The sequence below is a fragment of the Rhipicephalus sanguineus genome, chromosome 8 (assembly GCF_013339695.2).
Source record: "Rhipicephalus sanguineus isolate Rsan-2018 chromosome 8, BIME_Rsan_1.4, whole genome shotgun sequence".
Taxonomy (NCBI): Eukaryota; Metazoa; Arthropoda; class Arachnida; order Ixodida; family Ixodidae; genus Rhipicephalus; species Rhipicephalus sanguineus.
In genome coordinates this window covers 76226947-76251558 of record NC_051183.1, presented here as the reverse complement: position 1 = coordinate 76251558, position 24612 = coordinate 76226947, and the positions used below count along the sequence as shown (strand labels likewise).

Below are 24612 nucleotides of genomic sequence, written 5' to 3'. Positions count from 1 at the left end.
GGTGTCGCTGGCGCAGACGTTTCGACAACAAGACAGCAGTTGCTGTCTTCACAAAGACAAGTCTGCTGGTTGAAAAGTTGGCTCCAGTGATAACCCCCTTCAAAGATTTTTCACCTCTTCATGTTTCCATCTTCCGCTGAACGTCTGCCTTAAAGTAGATTACAGTTACATGAACAAACCAGGACTATAAGTGTCTAGCATTATAACGCAATATTTTTTTTTAGTGGAATGGCTAACGTCTATGTCGCAAAGCCATTTCAAGCCAGAAGGAAAGATACCAGGAAAAATCGTGCACTTCCAGCTACTTTCATTCCTGGCTGCACGGGGGTGCTATTCGGAACCCTTTCCGGTTCCACCATGCTGTCAAATTGCATAATGGCAGAATTTCAAGCCAATCAAAGAGGTCGTAGCAGCAGCCGTCTGGGCCAATCAGTATTGATCAATGGCGGAATTCGACAACATGGCGGAATTTGACAATGTCCAGAATAGCACCCCTGGTAGACCTGCACCTGCGTAGGCTGGCAGGTGCCATTTGTGCTGATGCTTGAGTGGCTTCTAGTGATTTTTCGTGGAATACTTGATAGGAGATCCGGAGAGGGCGTCTTGTGTACTTGCACTCGCATGTCAGAGGTGGAGGATGTTGTAGGCCGCAGACAGATATAGCCTTGCCCAGTTATCTCCTTTCAGGTTATCTTTAAAACTCGATGGTTTTTTTAAAGCGAAGCGAGGGCAGGCTACCAAGAGGACGCACGCTGCGCAACGCAGCAGTGCACGTTCCGGTGGCTCATGAGCTAATCCGCGTACGTTGCTATGCCGGGCCCCCCTAACACCACACCGCGCCCCAATATGGGGATCAATACGTCGACTGGGAAGAAAAAGAAGAAAAAGGTGGCTTTCGCCTTTGAGTCGTCCTATGCGATTGCAAAAGGGACGCTATGAGGTCTGTTTGCTTCAGCAAGTGCAGGAAGAAATGAAAGGAAGTCTGAGCACTGAGATATAACGTGCTTACCGAAAGCGTCTTATATTCCTCAATATGCTAAGCGCGGTTTCGCACATCAGTCACTTCCTTCAGATATCTTCAGGATACTCCATATTATAAGGACATCATCTGGCCTGAATGACATGATGCCAATTTTATGCCTTCAATCGTTCACCAAAAGTTTCGCTGATGGAACATTATCTTTCGCGCTCAACGTAGTTTAAACAAATTTTTTTACTCACCCTTGGCACGCTTGCTGATAAAAAGCTCACTCTAGAGACACTTATAACCCACTAATAATCTTGAAATTCAACGGTATCACGCCAAAAGAAATAAAAATAATTTTCAGATGACCTTTAGACGAGTGAGGTACGGCGAAGTGAATCTGCAGAACCTTTAAAGCTGCCCTTCTCGTCCCATCGACCTGTCTATATAAACAGTGACGGCCGTATTGATTTTTTAATATGTCGCCTATTTTAGGCCTGTGTTTTGAAACGACGAGGCAGATCAATTCAATCTCGCGAACCCTTTCACTCTGCATGACAACCGACTACACGCACAACTTTGTAACTAACGTACGCAACCGAACTAGATAAACGCGAGCCGAGCGAAGGAAAGCAGAGGAAACGAAATACAAGTGTTGCAACGCGGCACGTTTGATTAACTCCCTATGACAGTTTAATCAGTTCCTTCCTATTGAAGCTGCTAGGCGTTTCAGCAATTCTTTGGCCTGCCTGCCGATGCGAATTCGGTTGGTAACAACTTTATTGATAGACCTGCAGAGCTTTCGCCGACCGGGCGTTAGGTATCCCACGTGGGTACGTCGAGGCCTTGCCTCATAGCTCAAGGAATATTACATCTCCCGAATAACGAAGCAACTCGAAATAACGAAACTAGGAAATAACGAACAAAGCTTGCAGGTTATCCTCACTGCTGTGCAGGAACAGTTCCTTTATATATGTTTTGCTGCAAGTTAATGCAAGCTTCTACAACTTTGTCCTCTACGTTGCAACGATTGGAACTAGCTGCACTAAAGCTTGCGTTTCAACCCAAAAGTAGGACGTACCTTAGGTACAGCATATTCCGTGTACGTGTGACTGAACTTTCAGCTGTTATGTGAGTGGACGTCGTACTTCCGAGCTTTTCTTGCGGCATTGCTGAGATGGGGTATTTGATAGATCCAGTTTTATTAGATGACTATAATCTTGGTCAAAATTGCGATAATCTACCGGGATAGTAGCTTTCATTATCTTGAATTTCCTGTGAAAATGAGTAGCCGGCATTTATTGGTGAATGCTGAGGGCAACAGATGTCACAATAAAAACATGATAGGGAGACTTCGCCCATTGCACATAGGCTGCTCATTTTAAATGCTTCGCTTACGACTGCATTTATGATGCATATAAGTACTTATTACAGAAAAAAATTCGCGTCGTTGCGACACGACATTTAGCGTTCTGTATAGGACATTCTACCGTAATTGCCAGTACGCATTTATAAGCGTTCCTGCGCAATGAAGATGGACGTAAGAAAACTTTAATAACTTCCGAACCAACGAGATATGTAAATGCCAGAAACGACCATTGGCGAAACCTTTAACCAATTGGTTAAGGTCACTCCAGTGACCGAACGTAAGCGACGAACTTCAGTAAAACTTTTGTTGGGCCTAATTGGTACATAGCATTTAGGAACAGAACTTCAGCGCAAATGAAGACGGACCACGAAGACTAGAAAGACAAGGACTGGCGCTTACAAGCGCCAGTCCTCGTCTTTCTAGTCTTCGTGCTCCGTCTTCATTTGCGCTGAAGTTCTGTTCCTAAGCGACGAAGTTCAATACTTCAATATGACTTTTTGCGTCTTCTGCATGATTGTCTCAACTGCGAAGAGGCGCGGTGCTTTGTTCGTTGTCGCAGGATGTTGCGGGCTGTGGTTACAACCAACTTGATCAAACGCGAACGCTATTCGTATTGGTGGTTTACCAATGTACTTGTAGGAGCAACGGATACAAGCTACTCGATCTTAGACAATCGCTGTCCCTGGATTTGGTCGCTTTCCGGTGAGCTTACTCATGAGCTATTGGCGGGCGCGGCTGCAAACGACTCCACGCGGAGGGAGCGCAATGCGCGTTTAACCGTCCGCATACTTCAGTGGATCTTTTTCAAAATGTCACGGGTGGTCGTAGCGTCCGCCGCGATGATATAGATGTTAAGGTGCTGGGCTGCTGATCCGAAAGTCGCGGGCTCGATCCCGGCCGCGGCGGTCACATGTATGTCCATCAAAGTGAAATGCTAGAGACCCGTGTACTGTGCGATGTCCGTGTGCGTTAAAAATACCAGGTAGTCGATATTTCCGGAGCCGCCACTACGGCGTGACTCTTAATCATATAATGGTTCTGGCATGTACAACACAGATATTATTATTATTATTATTATTATTATTATTATTATTATTATTATTATTATTATTATTATTATTATTATTATTATTATTATTAAACACCGGGACATGGTTCAAGATACATCCATTGATTCCATGCAGAAACATGTGGCTACATGCTTGGCTACATGTAGACACAGATAAGACGCCTCGTAACGCTGAAGGGATGGAGGTAGTTTATAATCAATTTGTCCAGCGTGTTGCCTTTTTATTTCAATTCATTGCTAGCTTGCCCTTGAATCGGGTGGCTACCACCCATCATCATCTGCCCGCCGTCTGCCCATCACACAACATCCACCCGGCATCTGCCCATCACCCAATATCCACCGACTACCCGCCTGTTAAGATCCACCCAACATCTGCCCATCAACCAATATACACCCGGCATCTGCCCATTACCCAATATCTACCCCATTACCCATTATACACCCATCTTCTGCCCATTACCCATTATCCAAACATCAACTGCTCATCACTCAATATGCACCGATTGTCTGCCCATCACTCAATATGTACCCACCATCTGCCCATTAGCCATTTTGCACCCAACGTCTGCCCATTACCCAATATCCATCCATCATCTGCCCATCACCCAGCATTCACCGTCATCAGCCCATTGCCATAATCCACCACTACGATGGATGGCCGGCTGCACCATGTCCCCCATCTAGCAAATTTCCAGTAGGGTGGACTCCAAAGCTAGTTTGCACACTTTAAGCAGAATTTTTGCCCGACAACAATAATCGTCATATATATAAGTTCCCTACGCTTCCGTTCTTGAACACTCGGCGCTGGCGAATTCTTTATCATGAAATGACATGTCACTGTGATAGCGCAAAACGCCGCTCGTGACGTGAAAGTACCAGCCACTTAGTCTGAAAGCAAAAAGATGCCATTGGATGACGACTGTTCTATTGCGGGAGTAAAAGGCACCAGAAAGGGTGTCACTGTACTTAGAATGTGTATCGCACATTTACTACAGAGTGTTAGCCCCAGCACCCGCAGGAAGCTATTCAAGTGCCTGCAGTCGTAGCTGTGGTTAACTGAAATGCTCCTTGAAGGCTGGCTTCTTCGCAACAAACATACTTCTTAGGAGAAGCCCGCTTTGCGAGCAGCCTCAAGTAAGATCTATCTATCTATCTATCTATCTATCTATCTATCTATCTATCTATCTATCTATCTATCTATCTATCTATCTATCTATCTATCTATCTATCTATATATATATATATATATATATATATATATATATAATATATATATATATATATATATATATATATATATATATATATATATATATTGTACCGCTTTGTCCGACAGTACGTACGCTCGTGCTCCAAGTGTCAACGCCGGAAGAGCCCAGCGCACACATTCACTGGACCACTACAACCGTTGCCTTGTCCCTCCCGGCCCTTTGATCGCATCGGCATAGACCTGTATGGCCCCCTTCCCTACACACCTGACGGGAACCGCTGGGTAATCGTCGCTATTGATCACCTGACACGCTATGCTGAAACTGCAGCGCTGCCAGAGGCCACATCACGTGAAGTCGGCTTATTCATTCTTCAAAACTCGTTCTTCGCCACGGCGCACCTCGCGAGCTACTCAGCGACCGTGGACGTACGTTCCTCTCTGAAGCCGTGCAAGCCCTCCTTCGTGAATGCAACGTTGTGCATCGGACAACCAGCGCGTACCATCCCCAAACCAACGGAATGACTGAGCGCTTTAACCGCACACTGGGTGACATGCTGTCCATGTACGTGTCCGCTGACCACACCAACTGGGACCGCATACTACCCTTTGTTACGTACGCCTACAATAGCGCCACTCAGTCTACGACAGGATTCTCTCCATTCTTCCTTCTTTACGGCCGTGAACCTTCCTCGTTTATGGATACCATTCTTCTGTACCGCCCGGACGCTTCAGAATCCACGACTTTATCTGAAGTCGCAAATTATGCCGAGGAATGCAGACAACTCGCGCGTTCTTTAACCGCCGAAGACCAAGCGCGCCAGAAGGACCGTCACGACGTAAACCTGCCTACTCCGCCATATTCGCCTGGAACGTTGGTGTGGCTTCGCGTTCCCTCCTCTGCTCCTGGCCTTTCCACAAAGCTACTGCCTAAGTACGAAGGCCCCTACCGCGTCCTCCGTCAAACATCCCCAGTAAACTATATTATTGAGCCTGTTCAATCATCTACGGACCGCCGTCGTCGCGGCCGCGAGACTGTTCACGTCGATCGACTGAAGCCGCACTATGACCCACCAGTTGTACCTGTTCCTTAGGTCGCCAGGATGGCTCCTTTTCCGCGGGGGAGTGGTTTGTAACATGGTAGGGCGCAGACAAGAACGCCAGCGAAAGAAGAAGACGAAGACGGTTGTTGTTGGGGCTCGCGCTTGCTCGGCTTGGACCGCTGATCGCTTCAGCTGCTGCAATCTTCTAATAAACACCTTACTGCCTCAACGTTAAACGCATACCGTTACAATATATATATATATATATATATATATATATATATATATATATATTATATATATATATATATATATATATATATATATATAACTTTTTTTTGCTTGAATAAGTACGAAGACGGTATTAAACTGATGACCGCTTAGAATGAATTTTGGCCCTTTGTCGAACTTCGCCTTAGCTGTCACAGTCGCGTAAATTTTACAGTGCGCAAGGGCGGTACAAATTTTCTATATGTATATTTTGACTGAAATGCATTGAATGCACATATTCATTTGAAACTAATTTTGGCTGCTCACTGAGTATGTTCACAAAGCATGTTCTCTGAGCATCTGAACATTTGAAACGGTCTGAGCATGTTCAGAGAACTTGCTCACGTTGCACGATGCCATACTGAAAATGCACCAAAAAACATTCCATGTGGCTTGCTTTGACATTTCTAAGCTAAGAAGGCAATTTGCCTGCCCTTCTCTGACCCTTGAATGTCGCTGATTAGGGATGAGAGGTATGCTGCGCGAAAAAGTATCGAAACAAATTGCTGGTACTTCTATGGAATGTCGAGTCCGAAGGTTTCTGTACGCATATATGGTGTACTTGAGGGGGAGAGGGGTATAAAGATAAAAGTACAGAAGTGCCTAAATACGGGCCGAAAAGCAGATTTAAAGCTTGAGTGATTATTTTATGTATTGCACGACTTCTACGGAAATGGTCTTTGGGTCCCTTAGCAACACTGTTAGTTCTAAGCCCGCGCAACACAAGATAATGTTACAAGTAATTTTGAAAGATATACAAACAAAGAATATTGTTATTACCCAACGTGGAAAAACAGAACATAGCCAAGTAACAAACGCTAGGTTCATGCTATCAAACCGTATTGATTAATAATTATAGTTTTAGAATCAGGCAAATGCCTAAAGCTCATTTTATTCAACTAGGCTGTTGACAGAGTGCTGCAGGTGTTCAGGTAATGCTGCTGTACTCCGCAGCGGCCTGGGAGCGCTGATACCATCAAATGACCCACGGCTATTGATGTGCCGCGTTGGTCGACACAACTGCATCAGAATAAGTGTTCACAGGAAATGTCGCATCACCTATATTGTAGAGATTTTCCTGAAGCCATATGTTTATTAATCCGTCGACCTTTTGTTTGGCCGGTGTACACTATGTGTTTCGTGCTTATCAAGTCAACGCAATAGTACTGGCATCTCATCCACTACGAGTTTGAGGCTGTTCACAGTTTTGAATGCTCTGTACACGCAGGAGATGATAACAAAAACAAGTCTTTCGAAAACATACCGCAAGCACAAACAGGATTCGGCACAAAATAGGTGCATTGTGAGGTGACCTAGCGAACCGTTCATAGAGTTCGCCCTGAAGCAAATATGATCGATTTTCATGCTACGTGCGTTTTGTGTCACGCAAGGACGTACAGTACTCACGGATTCAAACGCGACATCGAGAATTTTTCGTATAACGACTTTAAAGGGACACTAAAGAGCAAAACGATTTTTCTCGCATTAGTAAAGTAGTCTTCCACGATACCAAAAACACCACGCTTTCTGCGCGAAGACGCTTAATAAGCGAGAAAACGCGCAAAAAGAAAATACAGGTGGCGACGCCACCTTGGAATTCCCGCACCATTTGCCGTGACGTCACGTATTTTTGACGGCGCCTGCTTGGGCCTACATAGTTCCTACTCGGTTAAATCGAAGTACATGGTCCTGTGAGGGGGCCAGAGACTTGACATAACGAGTTTGGGGAAATGTCGTCGAGCCAGTGGCGCCAAAATACGTTAAATGCCAAAATGCCATTTGAAGTCTTTTACGTCACGAATTACAAAGTTCGGCGCGAAATTTAAAAATGAAACTTTGAACTTGGTTTTCTCCTTTAATAATAAACCTATGGTGGTGAAATAAACTACACAAGAGTTCTCCGAGCACACTTTATCAATCTAAACCAATTCATTGTTTCTCTTTAGTGTCCCTTTAATGCGCAATTGCTCGAGATAACTACGTCGTGTCGCGACGAACCTGGTCTCTAAAAATAACGTTGGCACTGATATACGCATTCGAGTCGAAATTACGCCGATATGACCCAAACTGAAGACGGTAGGAACAAAAAAATTACACCATCGCCCGCTAAAGGGGACCATGAGGCGATGCGAAGCCGGAGCACTTGCACGATCGCGTTCCGTTGGCGTTCGTTGGGCATGTACAGACCACTGACCTTCATTAAAAAGGCTGGACGGCGCATCCCCGCTCTGCGAGGCGGGTGCTTGTGAAGCCAACGGAAGGTCCCCTGTTTGTCCCGGAAGCTGGCGTCTTCTGTCCGTCTCAGTCGCGCAATTCAAATATTCTCGGGTGGCAGCTGTTGTTATGATCGTTTTTCTTTTTTATTTTTTCAAACTCTGCGATTACGCCTTACTTTAGACGCCGACGAACGCTACACGAAAGATGACAGACGCCGTGCTGACACCGTCCGAATACGGCGGAGTGCTGCAACGTACAAACTGCGTAAAACGCAATGCAACTTTGAGGTACTTACGCGTGAAATGTCTTCCCTGACGACTTCTCCGGTCGATTCGTACAGTTTACTGCGCTACAGGCAGATATTTATTTAAAAAAGAAGAGAAAAGCTCTCTTCTGGGACAAAAACGGCGGCTTCCGGCGGCTTCACGCCCGCGTGCTCGATGCGCATCCAGCTCCTCCTAGTGGAGATCAGTGGTACAGACCTCGCGTCGTGGAACGCGAAGAGGAACGCTACGCGCGTCGTGTCTTCCCTCTAGCCTGGCCGTTAATTCTCACAGGGCGAACGGGGAACGCGGTCGACAGGCGCGCGAGAGGGGGGAGCGTAGGAGAGGAGAGAGAGGGGGAGGGGACGCGCATGCGCTGGCGCTCATCGCGGCGTTGCGCAGGAGAGAATGAGGCGCGCGAGAGGGGAGGGGGGTGGAGAGAGGGAGGGGAGAATGGAAGTGTAGCGGAGGTATGTGGAGAGGAGGTGTACGGAGAGAGTTTGCGCATGCGCAGTAAGGGTGGTCACGCCGCACACCACCACCATCGGATTGAACTCCGCCATAAGAAGCTCCACATCTAAAAACCATGTGCATTACTTAGCCCTAAATTGTCCTATTTCAAACCGTGAGTAATATACGTGAATGAAGTTGGCTCCAAACATGGTCTAGTGTCTACCAAGGTGCGTAGGGTCGCTGAAATTGACGGCGGCTTGGCAAACGCCTGCAGCCGCCTGTCGGCTGCAGTCGGCGACAGTCAGCAAACCGAAATCTGCGTCGTGTCGGTGTGTACTTCATTTCATACATCAGATTCAACGTTATGGAAGCTAGCGAGACTTTTTGCAGTAGATGCGTTCGCATCAGGAAATAATTTCAATTATTTTACCTCCCATAATGTCATCTTTCCTTCTTGTTTATAGAATGAGTAATACATGAAGATGCTTTGTGCCTTAGATATAAACAAATCCTATTATGTATACGGTTGTGAATACATTGTTCTAGATCGCTTAGCGTCTCTTTGTTTTCGTATCGTGGCCTCCGCGATTAGTTTCGGTAGCGCGGATCCGGAGCCAATCGCGGAGGCCACGTTTACAACGACGAAGTCCAAGCGCGAGACAACCGAAGTTATAATATTGGTGACCGAACTCCTTGCATAGTTTCAACAGCATTGTACCTGATGTATGAAACGGAGCGCAGTGTAAACGCGCCTTTACGGAACCATGTCAGACTTCAAGACAGCTGGAGATGCTAATATCAGTTATATCTTACTCAACTGATGATACTGTGATCACTTGGGCCAAAAACAAAAAGAAAGAAGGAAACAAACGTGAGTGGCAACTGCTCGATTAAACTAGATTAGTTCGTTACCATTTCCACCAATAATGAGATCAACTTGACCGCAAGCAGACCTGTTAAAATATCATCAACGCATCGCGAAGGCACATTGAAGCGGAGGGATGGAATCACACAGTGCTGCACTCAACTGAACGTCAGCAGCCATGCAGGCGATTTGTATGCGGGCCGCACTGACGACGATATCCCGATGTGGTCCCTCCATACGCTTCAAAAGGCGCAACACTCCTCCCTTCACTACAGGCGTAGGCGGGAACACTTGTGATGGAACACTAGCGAGAAAACGTGACCGCAATCGAGCACCTAGGATTCGTTACCTTACTTCGAAGTGAAAAATGACCACAACACACACACACAGAAAGAAGGGATAACAGCAGCATGAAAAGGACTGTCCTTTATCAGCGGCACGTTAGCAACCGCTAGTTCAATCATCGATTGTTTCTTTTGTGCTTTATGGGAGTTAGAGAGGGCGGTGTTACACTGTAAACGTTAACCGATAGCAACGAGAGGAAACAGTTTGCCGCTGAAACAATTAGTTTAGTAAGAGGCATCCTTCATGCTTTAAATATTCGGACATCCAACATGTACCAAGCGCTATGTGTGACGTAGTTTATAAGCACTCAACCAAACGTGTACCATATATGCTAGCACTGCTGTGGTAAACACGAAGGCCACACTGCCCAGCAAAACGACAGCATCCGGTGCGGGATAAATTCGGAGCTGAATAGAAAAATTTGTCTAAACCAGTGATAACAATTAAATTCTGTAACAGATAGACAACAGACAAAAACATCCTAGTTTTACTTAATGAACCATGCGACACATCGAGCGAACTGAGCACGACCCTGTCAAATAAGAAGTTAGATAAGTGAATATACTTCGGAGCAGCGTGCAAAAACTTGAAAGCTTGAGGGCAGTAAAAAATGCCACTTTCGGACGAATGACAAAGCATTAACCACGATATCATGACTAAGCGTTGCGCTTGAACTCCTAGTACGATACATGTCCTGGCCCATAAGGTAAGTGCTGCTCAGCAGAAGAAACAGCCCCCTAGTAGCTACCAGGTGTCTTACAAAGTTCGTAGAATGCATAGCACCACCAGCAGCATTTGGGGCGTCGCATTTGCAAGGAATGCTGTAGGGTTTTGTAGACGAAAGTGAGCACGTACTGATCATCTGAGAATACAGAGAAATGCTCAGAAAGAACGCTATATATAGTGTGCTTCATTTTGTTCTCTACGCATAACTGCGAACCCCCTAGTGCTCCTCGTTTCCCGCGCCCGCGCTATCGATAGGACAGCACAATGACGTCGACGGTGACGGTCAAGGATGGCGCCTTCTGCCGCTAGCGCTGTGTGTCGTCAGACTTTCCTATCACAGCGATAACTGAACTCCTCCCGCTACAAACCCAGAAAACGATCTTGTGTGCGCGTTTGACCTTGAAACTCAGCCAGCTTCAATTCCCTCCTCCTCCTCGCCCTTGCATCGTCATAGCAACGGACATGCATAGTGTCGCTTTCATCTCCTCTTCCGCGCACCCTCTCCGTCGGTCGCCGAGAGCCGGCGGGCGCGCGCGAGCCTCGAGACATCAACTCCTGTCACATGACTACCGCGCCGACAGTACGAAGGGAAATGTGGACAATGTGGCGCTGCTTGCCGCACTGAGGGCGCCGACGTGCATGCTATGCTTGGTAGTTGCTGCTATCGCTCGACAAGCTTGCTTTAACCACGTTTAACCATGCCCTTTCTTTTTTCTGTGTGACTTTGCCCTTCACCCTGCTACAACATAGTGGCAGGCACCTAATGTGCCAATGCAATTGCTATCGCGATAAAGCAGAAAGAAGATGCGCGAAACGCGCACATTAGAGTGCAGCTCTTGGCGCCCGTTCCTGGATTCAGCGTCGTTGGCCCTCGCTGTAACCGAGCGTATGCGGGAAGCGAAAGGTCTCGTGGCTCGAGTGCCACGAGTCATACCACGCTCTTCTTCTGTTGCCCTGCCGGTCCTGCCCCCGAAGCAGGGAAAACAGCAACAAATAAACAATAAAAATAAGCGATAAAGATGCGAAATAACAGTAAAAAATAAGAAAACATGTAAACAGTTGTCTATAACTGAAGTAGGCGGCGCCGAAACAAGAAAAACTCACAGTTTCGCCGCAAGGGTGAAGCAGTGAATGCGATAGCAGCAAATTGGAATGTCACAAGGAGAACGGCAAGCAATTCCAATGTTAATTGGGCGCACTGCTCAAGCACAAAGGACGCACGAAAAAAACACACACGCATCTGCAACGCATCTGCACGCATCTGCAACGCAGCGAGCGCCTCCGCGCCATCTAGGGATCTTTCTGAGAACTAGAGGTAGCTACGACAGCGCCATCTAGTGAACACTCCAAGAACTAGATGTGACTACCTACTACTGCTACTACTACTACTACATACTACAGAGGAGGGACAGACCCACAACCTAAGGAGCTTCGCCCCTAATAAAGAGATGTCCGTAACGACATGTACATGGGTGGTCGAAAATTCCCAGGCCGCAACGCCCGGCCGCGGAGCAGCGGCTCGCTGCTATCGGGGCGCTGTCATCACAATCACGCCTTGGCGCACGCTGGTGTCCAGCGTGTGCGTGGCGGGGGGGAGGGGTATCTCTCTCTCTCTTTGTGGCTCTCCTTGATAAGGCTCCGACCGTGTTCGTATGCAGCGAATTGGCCTGCACAGACAGCTGAGAGAGCCACCGCAGTGAAAATGGAAAGTTAAACGCACGATATTATTTTCCAAGAAGCCCAAAACCACGGTAATGTATATGGTGTCTAGCTAAATCTGGCCGCAATCATGATTCGTCAGTTTTCCGGAAGACTGCCGCCTCGCTACACGCTGCACGGTAGTAAAACATGGAAGAGCCGTGGGTGAGAGAACATGACGCACCAAGTTTATACGTCGGTTTCTTATCAAGGAGAGCGAGGAAAGGAGAGAGAGATGCATCCCCCCTCCCCCCACGCACACGCTCGACGCCAGCGTGAGCCAAGGCGTGATTGCGATCACAGCGCCCCGATAACAGCGAGCCGCTGCTCCGCGGCCGGGTGTTGCGGCCTGGGAACTTTTGACCACCCCTGTACATACGTGGCTCCGCCATATTCTTTGCCTTAATGTATCACTAAATGAAAACACGCGTACAAATGCGCTCAAGTTTCACGTTAGGGAGTAGAGTAATAACCGATAATTTTTTAGAAGCATTCACCACAGTCCACGGAGGAAAAATAGTTCAAAATGCGGAGCATTTCTTTCTGGAGACGAATTCCTCCAACTCGGTCATCGGCCTAAAGCCGCTTAAGGCCTATCAATGAGAGAACTCCTCCGCAATCGTTTGTAAAGTAGGCTTCTTCTTAAATTCCATCTTGTTAAGGAGAAGCCAGCTTACAAGTACAAGAGCTTCAGCGAACGATTGCACACTTCAATGTGCCCTGCTGCGTGAGCAATAGGGTGGAGATCGCGCCATATGGAGCAATGGAGCAAAAGGGCCATCAACTGGGAACAATTGTCCGCCAGCTACTTTGGCCTGCTTGGATGCCTGGAAGATCTCGGACAGAAAAACTGAGCTAGTTACGCTAGGTTGAGTTAGTTAATTGAGCTGTTGAGTTAGTTGAGCTAGGTACGGATTCACGATAATAAAAGGTGGGCGTGCACACACGGACACAATATGTCATGACGACAACAACGCGTTTCTGTTGCCTTGGTCTTTTCTGTTGTGTCCATGACCCGCCGTGGTAGTTTAGAACGTAGGGTGTCGCGTTGCTATGCTCGAGGGCGCTGGTTCGATTTCCGGCCACGGAGACCGCATTTCGATGGGGCTGAAGTGCAGAGAACACCCGTGTGCTTAGATTTAGGCGCATATCAAAGAACCCCAGGTGGTCGAAATGAATCCGGAGTCTTCCACTGTGGCGTGCCTCACAACCATATAGTGTTTTAGCAAGTAAAACCCCATCAATTATTATTATCTATTGTGTCCATGTTTGCAGGCCTACCTTCTTTTATCATGTATCTGGCGAAGTAAGGAGTGACGCATACCACGTGACACATGTTGCCTACTTGCATGGGGAACACGGTATGAACGTGTTTGCTGTCCTGCCGAGAAGACCACTTGAATCACTGAGTACCTTCTCACAACAGATAACTTCGGCGCTGCGTAATCTGATAACGGTACGTGCCTATTCTTGGTCACTCCTTGATGATGACTGTGCCGCACGTTAAACAGATACTGAAAAAATAGGAAAAAAATTACGAAAACATCGAAATTCTACTCGGAAGACACGACTGTTCCGATAAACAGAGTGAATTTCACAGATTTGTGAACAGTTGGCTCTATTTTTGGAGGATTGTCAGCGTGCGGCGGCTGCATACCAGCGCGAGCCGTGATGTCAGATCCACCGCGGATGATGCAGGATGCACGTGTTACTGTCCTCCTCTTCCCTTTCTCCACCTCTCCTGTACATCCCTCTCTCCCTCTTCCAGAAAGGTGCTGAGACGTGTCCCCCTCTTTAGGGGCTTTATCCCACCCGGGAGCATTGTTGGCTGCCGTTCGTAGCGGTTCTAGGAACCGTAGTGGAGGCCGAGCGGTTTCAGACATGCGGACAACGGCTGGCATTGTTGGCATGCTCGCTTTTGGTACATAAAACGCCAGCAAACGGGACCTCCTCTAGTTCACGCGTGGCCGCTAGACGCGGATGTTTGTGAAGAACGCACTATATTCGTTATATTCCGCTAGTTTCTGTGTCAAACGAGGCTTGTGTCTACCGGTTTGATCACCAAATCTTTCAGTCTGGCTGAGAATCTCGGCAGCAAAAATTTTGTTCAGTATCCCTTTAAGTATATCGCAGCGATATCGCTCCATTCGCAATCGACACCTTCACGTAGAGCGCCTTAGCTATATAGACAGAAATCACAATGAACTTGCAGTTCCTATTGTTTCAACCGAGTGCAATGATTACGACAAGGCAGAAGAACGCGCGACACTTGTTTGCGCAATTGTGACAGATTTGACGTGCCCAAGAGTTCAGGTATTCGGAAGCAGGGGCGTTTTCCTGGAAAATCATTCGGGAGAAAGCAGTGCGTTTCGCCACCACCTCACCAAAAGCTAAATAAAACGCAGTCTGTCGCATGGCGGCAATAGCACGCCAGAACTTATCCAAACTCGGAGATCTCGCACCTCATGTACCTAGACATGTGAAATACAGATAAATGCAGGAGCTGTGGTTCTAGAGCCGCTCTGGAGTATATGCTATAGGAATGACGTGGGATAGCAAACAATAATGGGGATGCTGCCTCTAGCGATAGCCTCTGTGCATGCTAGGTGACTGTGTTGCTCAGCTCTGACCTTGAAGATCAACTTTGGGCTGTCCAGCGGGCCGAGGAATTCACCAGGACTCAAGAACTCCTAGCCCTCACCGAGGCGGGACGTATCGTTGTCCCACAAACTCGCAGGAACTTTCAAAAACGTTTTTGAATGTGTGAATGACAGTGCGGCCTCATGCACCAGCTTGAAAAAGAGTGCGGCTGAACGTGTTCATCTGGAGGACATCGCAGGTAGTGTTTTGAAAATCGAGGCGTAGTCGAGGTTTCACTTACGGGCAGGTGATCATGATTCTATAGCTTACTTCTACTATAAATGCGAGTTTCGAAGTGGCGTTTGCAGTTATGAGGTAATTGAAATAGAGCATGCTTGTTCGTGCGGCTGAAGTCAATACCCTAGCGCGTGAATTTCATAATTGTTGGGGTTTAACGTCCCAAAACCACGGAGCGCGTCAATTTCATTGTCCTCGCTGGCTACGTGCAATCGTATAGACAGAATGTAGTTGCACAGACAGAGGGTCGTCAATAGCGTTTGACATATTAAACAAAGAAGAATAGAGCAACAATACTGCGGGATAGTGCTAACCATAAAAACCTAGAGAAAAAGTGCACCCCATGCTTGGCCAATCGCGTGTATTGGGTGTAAGCCATCATGCGGAGGTCAAGAAGAAGACGTCATGTATTTCTCAACGTGTCTCATTTGTGGTCTTCCTCAACGCTGTATGCTCTCATTCTACAGCGCCATTCCCTTGCTGCTTCTCTTTCTCAGTACGGGCTCTGACCACCGTGCCAATACGTCAGTATGACGGTAAATGTGACTTTTTTTTTCACACGTTCCGTTATACCTCACTATTCCTCCTTCGCATTTTTTGTGTGCTTGTGTTTACTTCGTATTGACGAAGGAAAAGTTATCCGAAAGCAGTAGGCTGATTCTTCGACTCTTTAGAATACAATGCAGTTCGTTAACGAGAAACTACGTATCAGCCAGGCTTAATTCCACGTTACTAACATTTGTGACGTCAGTCTGAGCCTACGCGGGAGCTGGAACCTCCACTCGTACCTGCAGCGTTGGCCCCTCCACTCGTAGCTCGCGGTTTCGTGTGTTTTGTGCTGAAACTATCGTCCTACCTAACGCTAGGAGGGATTTATTTGAGTAAGCGTAATTTACCTGCACGACGTCGTTAAATATTCCTCTGCAGTGTGTCAGTGCACGTAAATTTCTGGACCTTTATGACAGAGTTTTCACGTGCGGCAATCTCATTACATTTACCTTTAAAATGATGTCAGTTTGGGTGAGTTGGTGTTGCAAGTGTGAACGTTATTGGTTTAACCTGTGAAAGCTGGTATAGCGATTGATAACAGCCCAGAACCCGTTCTACGTGTCCCGGTCGCCCAATCAAATTGTTTTCTCGAAACAACGGCCCCGACAGTCCGCGAATAAACGCGACGCGTTCGACGGCGCGTCGCGCTCAGGACCCTCTTCAGGGGAGCAATGCGCGCCAGCCGACAGGGGGCGGCGGAGAGCCAATCAGAGCTCATCGAGAACCATTAAAGCTCTCCAACCGCGGAAGCACCACTCCAAGGCCTTTCCGATTGGTCGCATCCTCGTTCACGTCCCGCCGTCGTCCATTCGCAGCAGACAGCACTGGACGGCCAGACAGCATGCGAGACGGACACGAACGACGGCAGACCAGCGTTGCATACTCATGTTATGCAAGGGCCTCCCGAGCATTCAGAACTTCAGTGAATAATGCCTGAGTTTTTGCGTGCGAAAAGCACGATACGATTATGAGGGCTCGCCGTAGTGGAGGGCTCCGGAAATGCTGACCATCTGGTGTTCTTTAATGTGAACTGACATCGCACAGTACGCTGGCCTCTTGCATTTCGTCTTCATCAAAATCCGACAGCCGCGGCAGGGTTCGAAGCCGTGACTATCGGGCCAGCAGCCGAGCACCGTAACTACTGCACCACCGTGGTGGCGGCTCTTAAGTCAAACATCTCTAAACGCTTTAGTTGTGCCATATCACTGAGCAAAACAGATTGCATCCACATCACTGCAGATAATTGCTACGTATGTAAGCGAGACAAGCGTTAGCCGAAAATTTTCCATTGCTGACTCAATGAGTCGCAAATGTGGCAGCGTTGGCACGTCTGCCTTTGTTGCTAAGGCATAAAATAACTCAACGGTTATACTTCTAATATGTAGAGTGGCTGTTTGCCTATAGTAGTGGTCTTAAGCGTTAAATTTTTGGACCAAGAAGTCTTTGCTACGAGCAAGGCGTTTAGCCCAAGAACTCGTGCGGTTGTGTCTTCTAACGCAATGCTACGAGAAGGCAAATAGGACGTGTGATGTTCTTCTCGAGATTAAGAGGAAGAAAAAGGAGCTGAGTAGGCCGTGTAAAGCGGATGGGGATATAGCGAGCGCACTATTAGAATGACACGATGGTATACAAGAGCAGGCAAACGCGTTCGAAGATGGCACAGTAGTAGATGATGAAGTCAGGAGGTTTGCCGGCACACAATAAAGTCAGCTGACGCAACATTGCATTAATTGGAGAGAGAAAGAGAGAGAAGAAAAACAAAAGAACCACAGAAAGGTTAAACATTTCATCTGTCTATGATTTACCACCCTGTACTGGGAATGAGAGGAAGAGGGTACGAGAGATGAGCTGGAAAGAATGAAAAACAATTGACTTTTTGTGCCGAGTGCAGTAACGCAGTCTGTGAAACCGCCAGATTAGGTGGACACCATTCCAACATCTCACGGAAGGGTATAATACACAGATATTAAGTCACAGTTTGACTCACAGTTCGGCATTCCTTGGGCACCGCAGCAGTGCTTTCGCCCTGCAGTGTACATATCACTGGTTGATGACGACGGGGGCTGTGGGTTTGCATCAGCGTTTCCCTTCGTGAATCAACCTACACACTGCGTATTACAGTGGAATTCACTAGTTTTTAAATGCGAAGCATTTCTTAGCGAACTTTCTAATTCTGCGTTCTATCTTCTAGCGCCTCTTTAGTTCCTGGCGTTTCGTGTAATCGATGTCATATTATTGTGCATAACATTGGCCTTATTAGAACCAAATTACAGTTATATGATGAAAATCATAGCGCAATGAAAATGATTTACATTCCCGCCTTTTCCTGGCCGTATGACTAATGTGACGACCAAATTTGTCGTGTCAATGGTATGCTTAAGTCAAATTAAAATGACACTATATACTTACAACAATGACACGTAATTTGAACTAGCATGTACATCAGGCCTTTGCCTTGCCATTGCGGTATCCGTTAATTTGATCATACCAGAACGTAAGTTAACAAATTTAGAACATAACCGTCCTAACAGTTTGTGACGACGCGTGGGTGCAGCATGATTTATAATACATCGGGCGCTGCGTGCGTTTAAATGTATAAAAGTTGACGATGTTCTTAATGTGCGAAACTACTGACAGGAGTTACTGTGTGAATGATGAACTTTTGTAACTTTACAGAAGTAATAATAGTATAATGTCATTACTTCCTGCCACCTGTAATTTATAATGTAATTTAGTGACATTTTAAAGATTTCGGAAAAGTAATTAGTAATGTAATTTACGAGTAATTTTGGCATCTCTGTTATACAGATAACGTAGGCTGAAATGTTGCCGCTGCATCTCTATCTATGCAATCGCATTTTACGCTTTTTTGAACTCTTTAGCAGATTAGTTAGCCGTGAACAAATTTATTATAATAGTACCGGAGAATCATCAAAGAAGGCGACCCGAGAAAATTGCTGCCTTCTGTTGTCGACATAGCTCTGCAAATTTACTTACACTCAGATCGAGCCTTGAGTCTGAGTCTGTGTGAGTCCGGGTGGGTAATATTTTGGTGAGTTTTAGTCCGAGTGAGGCCGGTTGAGAAGTATTTTAACGAGTCTGAGTCCGAGTGAGCCATAAGAGCAAAAAAAAAAAAGAAACATGGCTGATCCCTCTGTCATAGGAATCGGTATAATACGAAAGTGAAACGTGTCTTCAATGACGTAGTTGAGCGTTTTTTGTGCATTCTTTCGCCCCCAAGGGCGAAGGAATGAATGCTACAGCAACAAATTGTATTCTCACGCGAAGAACGGCAAGCAGCTCGAAACTTGCAACGCGCTGCTCAAGCAGAAAGGACGCACGGAACGAACATACACAGTATGAGAGCGAACTGTCGCATTTGTAACTTATCTCTGCGTGAGCACCGCGCTCCTTTCGCAAAAGCGGCCGCTGCAGTGGGCCAAGTGACTTTGGTGCTCGCAACGCAAGACGTACGAACCACCGTGATCACGAGATAAACGCACACACGAGCGACCACGCCCTGTAGAGGCGGGCGCTCGTCTCAACGGCGGCGACTTTTAAAGCGCGCTCTTGGAGCCCTTCGCGCCATCTAGCTACTGATAACGAAAACACGCTGTAACTCGGATCTCTGAGTATCGCCACCGCGCTGCTGAGCGAGGCGTCGCAAGTTCGATTCCCGGTGACGGAACTTTTTCTTCTGGTTTTTTTTTCTTGGCCCACTGTTAGTCTTTATATTTTACAGCGTCATGTCCGTGACGGAAATACGTCAGCGGAGCCGTGGTGGACCCCGGCATAAAACACTTTCATGTTAATATGTATATTGAGTGAGTCTCAGTGAGCTACACTTTTTTTTTTTTGCCGACCGGTGGTCCTTTCTGCTAAACTTTAGCATTGCTATCAGCCTTATGTCGGCTCACGTTTATTCACACGTCTGCTCGCACATACTTCAACACACTAGCGTTCATACGCCAGCTCAACGTTTGTTGATCAGTGCCGTGAGCTAAGAGGGGGGAGGGCGGGGGCAGGGCTTAAAGTCAGGGGGGGCTCGGGGAGGCCCGGCCCCCCCTTCCATTTCTCAAGGAGGGGCTGTATGTATGTGTGTATGTATGTATACAGGTCGCCACCCTCTGAGGGCCCCCCTCCAATGAAGGGATACTTTAAGCCCTGGGCGGGGGTGAGGTGCCTCGACCTCCTCCGTATCCTCAAGCTCTTTCACGGGAATTTCTTGATAAAAATTGTGTCTTTCAATAAAAACAACGTTACTGGATTGCAACCACTGATAACTGGTATTTGAATATACGAGATCAAAACACACCACATAGAGCGCCGATTACGTGTTATTCATGTGAAAGAGCATTGTCACTATGGTCGAAAAAGTGAATTGTACGCTAGCAGACTCATGAGTAAAGTCAATCAGACTCAGACCTAGCCATGAGTCTGAGTGAGTCTGGCTGAATAATTTTTTGGTGAGTTTGAGTCCTAGCGAGCCCGGTTGAGGAATATTTTGGCGAGTATGAGTCCGAGTGAGTCCGACTGAGAAAAATTTTGGTGAGTCTCAGTCCCAGTGAGCCCTGCTGAGCAAAATTTTGGTGAGTGTGAGTTGTAGCGAGTCCGATTCAGGAATATTTCCGTGGGTCTAAGTCCGAGTGAGTCCGGGTGAGAAAAATTTTGGTGAGTCTGAGTTCGGACAATTCCAGCTGAGGAAAATTTTGGTGAGTCTGGTCCTAGTGAGCCCTAAATGCAAAATATATTGCTTGAGTGAGTCTGAGTGAGCCCAACAATTTTTGCCGACCTGTGGTTGTCGAGACCCCTCCGTCTCTTACCCGTAATGCTTTTGTATTCTTCCTTTGCTTAGAGCGGCAGAAAGTTTAGCTAGTCGGTAACGATTCATTATAAAAGAAGGTAGGCATGAAAACATGGACACAAGAGAAGGGATCAAGACAATGTCAACACCGACTGTCAACTGAAAAGGTGCATAACGCCAGAAAACAAAGAAGATACACGAACTAATCTGCGCATGCGCAGATAACTTTGTCATCGCTCCACTTCTTGGCGAGGCTGTGTAAGTATACTTGGTGATTAACTCGATCGTGTTAACACGGAGACGAACTCGCAGTTGTAATTGTCATTCATAATAATTTGTCATTGCTATGCTAATTATGAGGTGTAAAGTACTGATATATTGACTGCAGGTTATCATAAATTGTTAAACTGTTGCATATCCGTTGCGTCCAGCGAATGGCTTCACCTGAAGCAGCCCACACTCTACGCAACGTATGCCGCAAAGATTATTTCGATGTCATAGTTTCAGTTATAGTAAACCAGTCCCGAGGAGATTTTGGATAAAGTTCGTCCTTAGCAAGCAAAAAAAAAAAAAAAACAGGACATACTCAGATATCGCAATATCGGGCTCATTCTAGTCTCACGCATACAAAAAGTAAGTTCCACTTGTAGTCTACAAGAGGAAGAAGAAACGACGTCGTACGAGTATTTATTGCGAGACACTGACGACTTGCACAGCCGATGTACCGCCGGTCGACCACGAACGCAGATGGCGCGCACAGCAGTAGACGCCCGAGCGTTTCTTCATCCTCCTTTTCACTACACACTCTACAGCTAAGCATGGGCAAACAAAACAAAATGGTGGTTCATCTTGATAAATGTATGAGCGTACATGAAATTATTACTCCTTGAAATGCCTAATCTGGGAGTGTGCTTAACGTCACGTACGATAAAGCTGCTGCATTAAAATTTATCGTGTATATTTAATATATGACGAGGCAAAATGTATGCAAACACGTAAATGCGCATGAGAAGTTTCTGCCATCGTTTTGGCGCTGGGGCGCTTTGTGGAACTGTTGGTACCACAGCGGAGGAATAGCACACTAACCGTGACAAATGAACCTTACCTGAGGCAAACACAGCGCACGATCTGTACGCAACAGAAGGTACGCAACAGACGGCTTGCTTGCATACGAGCGACTGCTGCAGTGCGAACGCATTAAATATGAATGCCAGTGTTGTTGGGCAATGTTCGAATGCATTTTGGATCCGTAAGTACGACTTATGGAAATGCGAAATACATGCGAAGTATGCGGTGAACAGTGGGCCGCAAAAAGAGCTGCGACGTATTTACGACCGCCCGTATTCACTTACCTTTTGTCTAGCTCCACGATGACACAAAACGCCACAAATCAACAAAGAACAGGATTCAGATTGCTCGTTGACGGAAACTGTGGTAAACAGGCAAGACCGTAAGCTTACGTGACAAGCGATTATGAATACGTAATAATTAACCGTCAATACGAACCCATCGAACACCACTTGCGCGTACAGGAAAAATGATATCTTTGCATGGCTCCGGTACACTTCTTGCATCACTTCCAGTTAGCGACCAACGCGTGATATAGGCTGCGTAACGTAATTTTCTCAACACCCTCCAGGGGAAAAACGAAATGAAGAAAAAAAAATCTTGAAAGCAATAACACACGCAAAAAATTGGTCCACGTTTGACACTAGTAGATGCGATGCAGAAATTTAAGATATTTTAATGAATTCCTTATTTTTATCTTTTTCTTGCTAGCATACCACCTATAAATTTCCACTGGTATATAGTATACTCCAGTGAAACTGCGTCGACTATAAGCGGCCGAGAGGAGAGCCATAGCTTGTTGCTTTGTTGAGGCAGGCTTCCAGCTTTCAGCATGCCTGAGGTTTCTTCAACCGAGAAGTGCGCGCGCATAATCAGATACCGCGTAGGTGTTATAGGCTTCATTTAAAACCACATATAAATAGAATGTCTTAATTCAATAACTTGAGGAGAGCCATAGCTTGTTGCTTTGTTGAGGCAGGCTTCCAGCTTTCGGCATGCCTGAGGCCTCTTCAACTGAGAAGTGCGCGCGCATAATCAGATACCGCGTAAGTGTTATAGGCTTCATTTAAAACCACATATAAATAGAATGTCTTAATCCAATAACTTGAGGGCGTGCAAGACGTTTATGCCTATGCTTTGTGTCGTGTAAGACGAAGTGTGCCTAAACAAATGTCTAATCCATTATTAGTGTGAACTGGAACTGACCTATAAGCAATTGGAACACGGTTACCAACAAAGTGACGTTTCTAGAGAAAACAGTGGTGCAGCGTTTCACAAAATCCGGTGAAATTGTCATTTCACTGAAGCTTTTTACTGATACTGCATCGACGCCTTGGCAGCAGTACCAGTTCAACTGAGGAATGTTGCGTTGAGTACTAATTAGAGAGCGTAATATAACCTGTATGTCATCTCTGGTGCCTTCAAAAATAGCTAAATATGGTTAGGCAATGGCAATGCGAATGCTAACTAATTGACAATACGTGTTTGAAATAATGTTGCTAACTAGGAAACTCCGGGCTAACAAGCATAAATCAGAACACATCTTCATAGCCAAGCTTTCGTCACATTGGCTTCAGAAACTTGCAGAGCAACAACGTCGTTGAAAAACTAATTTTTTCTGAAAGAGCGTACGCCTTTAACAATAGCAAGGATAAATTGTTCCAACATAGTAAACTCTAAATTTTAGCGCAACGTGTCCGCCAACGTAGTAGACCTTAATTTTAAATTCACAAACCACCTGAAAGAAAATCGCTTAGGATAATTTTGTTGTGATTCCACAGCGTATACTGCTAGATCATACGCAGATATCTGGCATTACGGTAGGAGAGTTCTTGGGAATATTTTTCAGAGAAATTACGATTAAGAATGTCCTGTTTAAAAAACTAAAACAAAAGCATTATGAAATTACTACCGTTGCCTTGGAACCTGAACAAAGGTTTTTAGACTTAACTATATGAAATGACGTTAAGTGACATTGTAACAACATCATATGTAAGTTCATGAATTCTTTGATACCATTCGCTAACGACATGCACAAAGGAAAATCATTTATTATCAATTCTCGCAAGAGAATGATACAAACTTACCCTAGGACTCCAGATTGTTCTTGTCGGGTGAGGTAAAAACACTCCCAAGCTCCCAGGAACGTTGAAAGTAGTCCAGTCGGTCACACGCTCCAGCCAAAGGCCCACACGAGTTAAGCAGTCACCGAACCCCCACACCCACCTCCACTGAATCTCCAAAGTAGAATTCGAACCGTATCACACAATGTCGTTCACACTTTCCAAAAACACTGAAGGTCTCCGTGCAGTGCCAGTCGCTCGCGTTCCACTAGTTCACTTCGATAGTTACTAGGTGTTCCCCTCCTGGGCACAGCGGCTGCGGCCGGACATCACACCTGCACAGCTCGACGGATCGTCCTTGTCATCCCAGGCATCCGCGTCCCGACACTATGCACTTCCGTTTCCGGAAACCAGGGTTCCGAAACCAGGGCTGAAGGCTGGTCTTCCGGTCTACGATGGCGCTTGGGTTGCCGGCGACTAAGGCAGACGCACCAGGGCTAGCGACGACCTGCGTCGTGCCGTTGCCGGAGAGAACCATGAAAGAGAAAGAGAAAAAGGAAAGAAAAAAAAAGAAAAGGTGAGCAAAAACAGCGTGAGACAAGACCAGGCTGCCCGAAAGAGGGCGCCGGCGGAGGGCACCGTCGCGTGACGTCACTGGGAACGACGCACGGACGCAGGAAGTTTGTGCGGATGAGGCACTAAGTGTGGGTGGGAATCGCTGGCGGCGGGCTCGCCGGGCCAGAGGATACACGTCGCCCTGGA

At 46.6% G+C, this 24612-nt stretch overlaps 1 protein-coding gene across 2 annotated transcripts in view; it reads right to left on the bottom strand.

Moving 5' to 3' along the window:
* LOC119402112 (excitatory amino acid transporter) overlaps window positions 1-24326 on the bottom strand; it is a 158874-nt gene extending 134548 nt beyond the window's left edge. Inside the window, exon 1 of one of the 2 annotated variants that reach the window (XM_049418501.1) lies at window positions 23871-24326. The gene's annotated coding sequence lies outside the window, so the exon portion shown is untranslated. The remainder of the gene's footprint in view (window positions 1-23870) is intronic. The other variant, XM_049418500.1, reaches the window with a different exon arrangement.
* Between the last annotated feature and the right edge of the window lie 286 nt (window positions 24327-24612).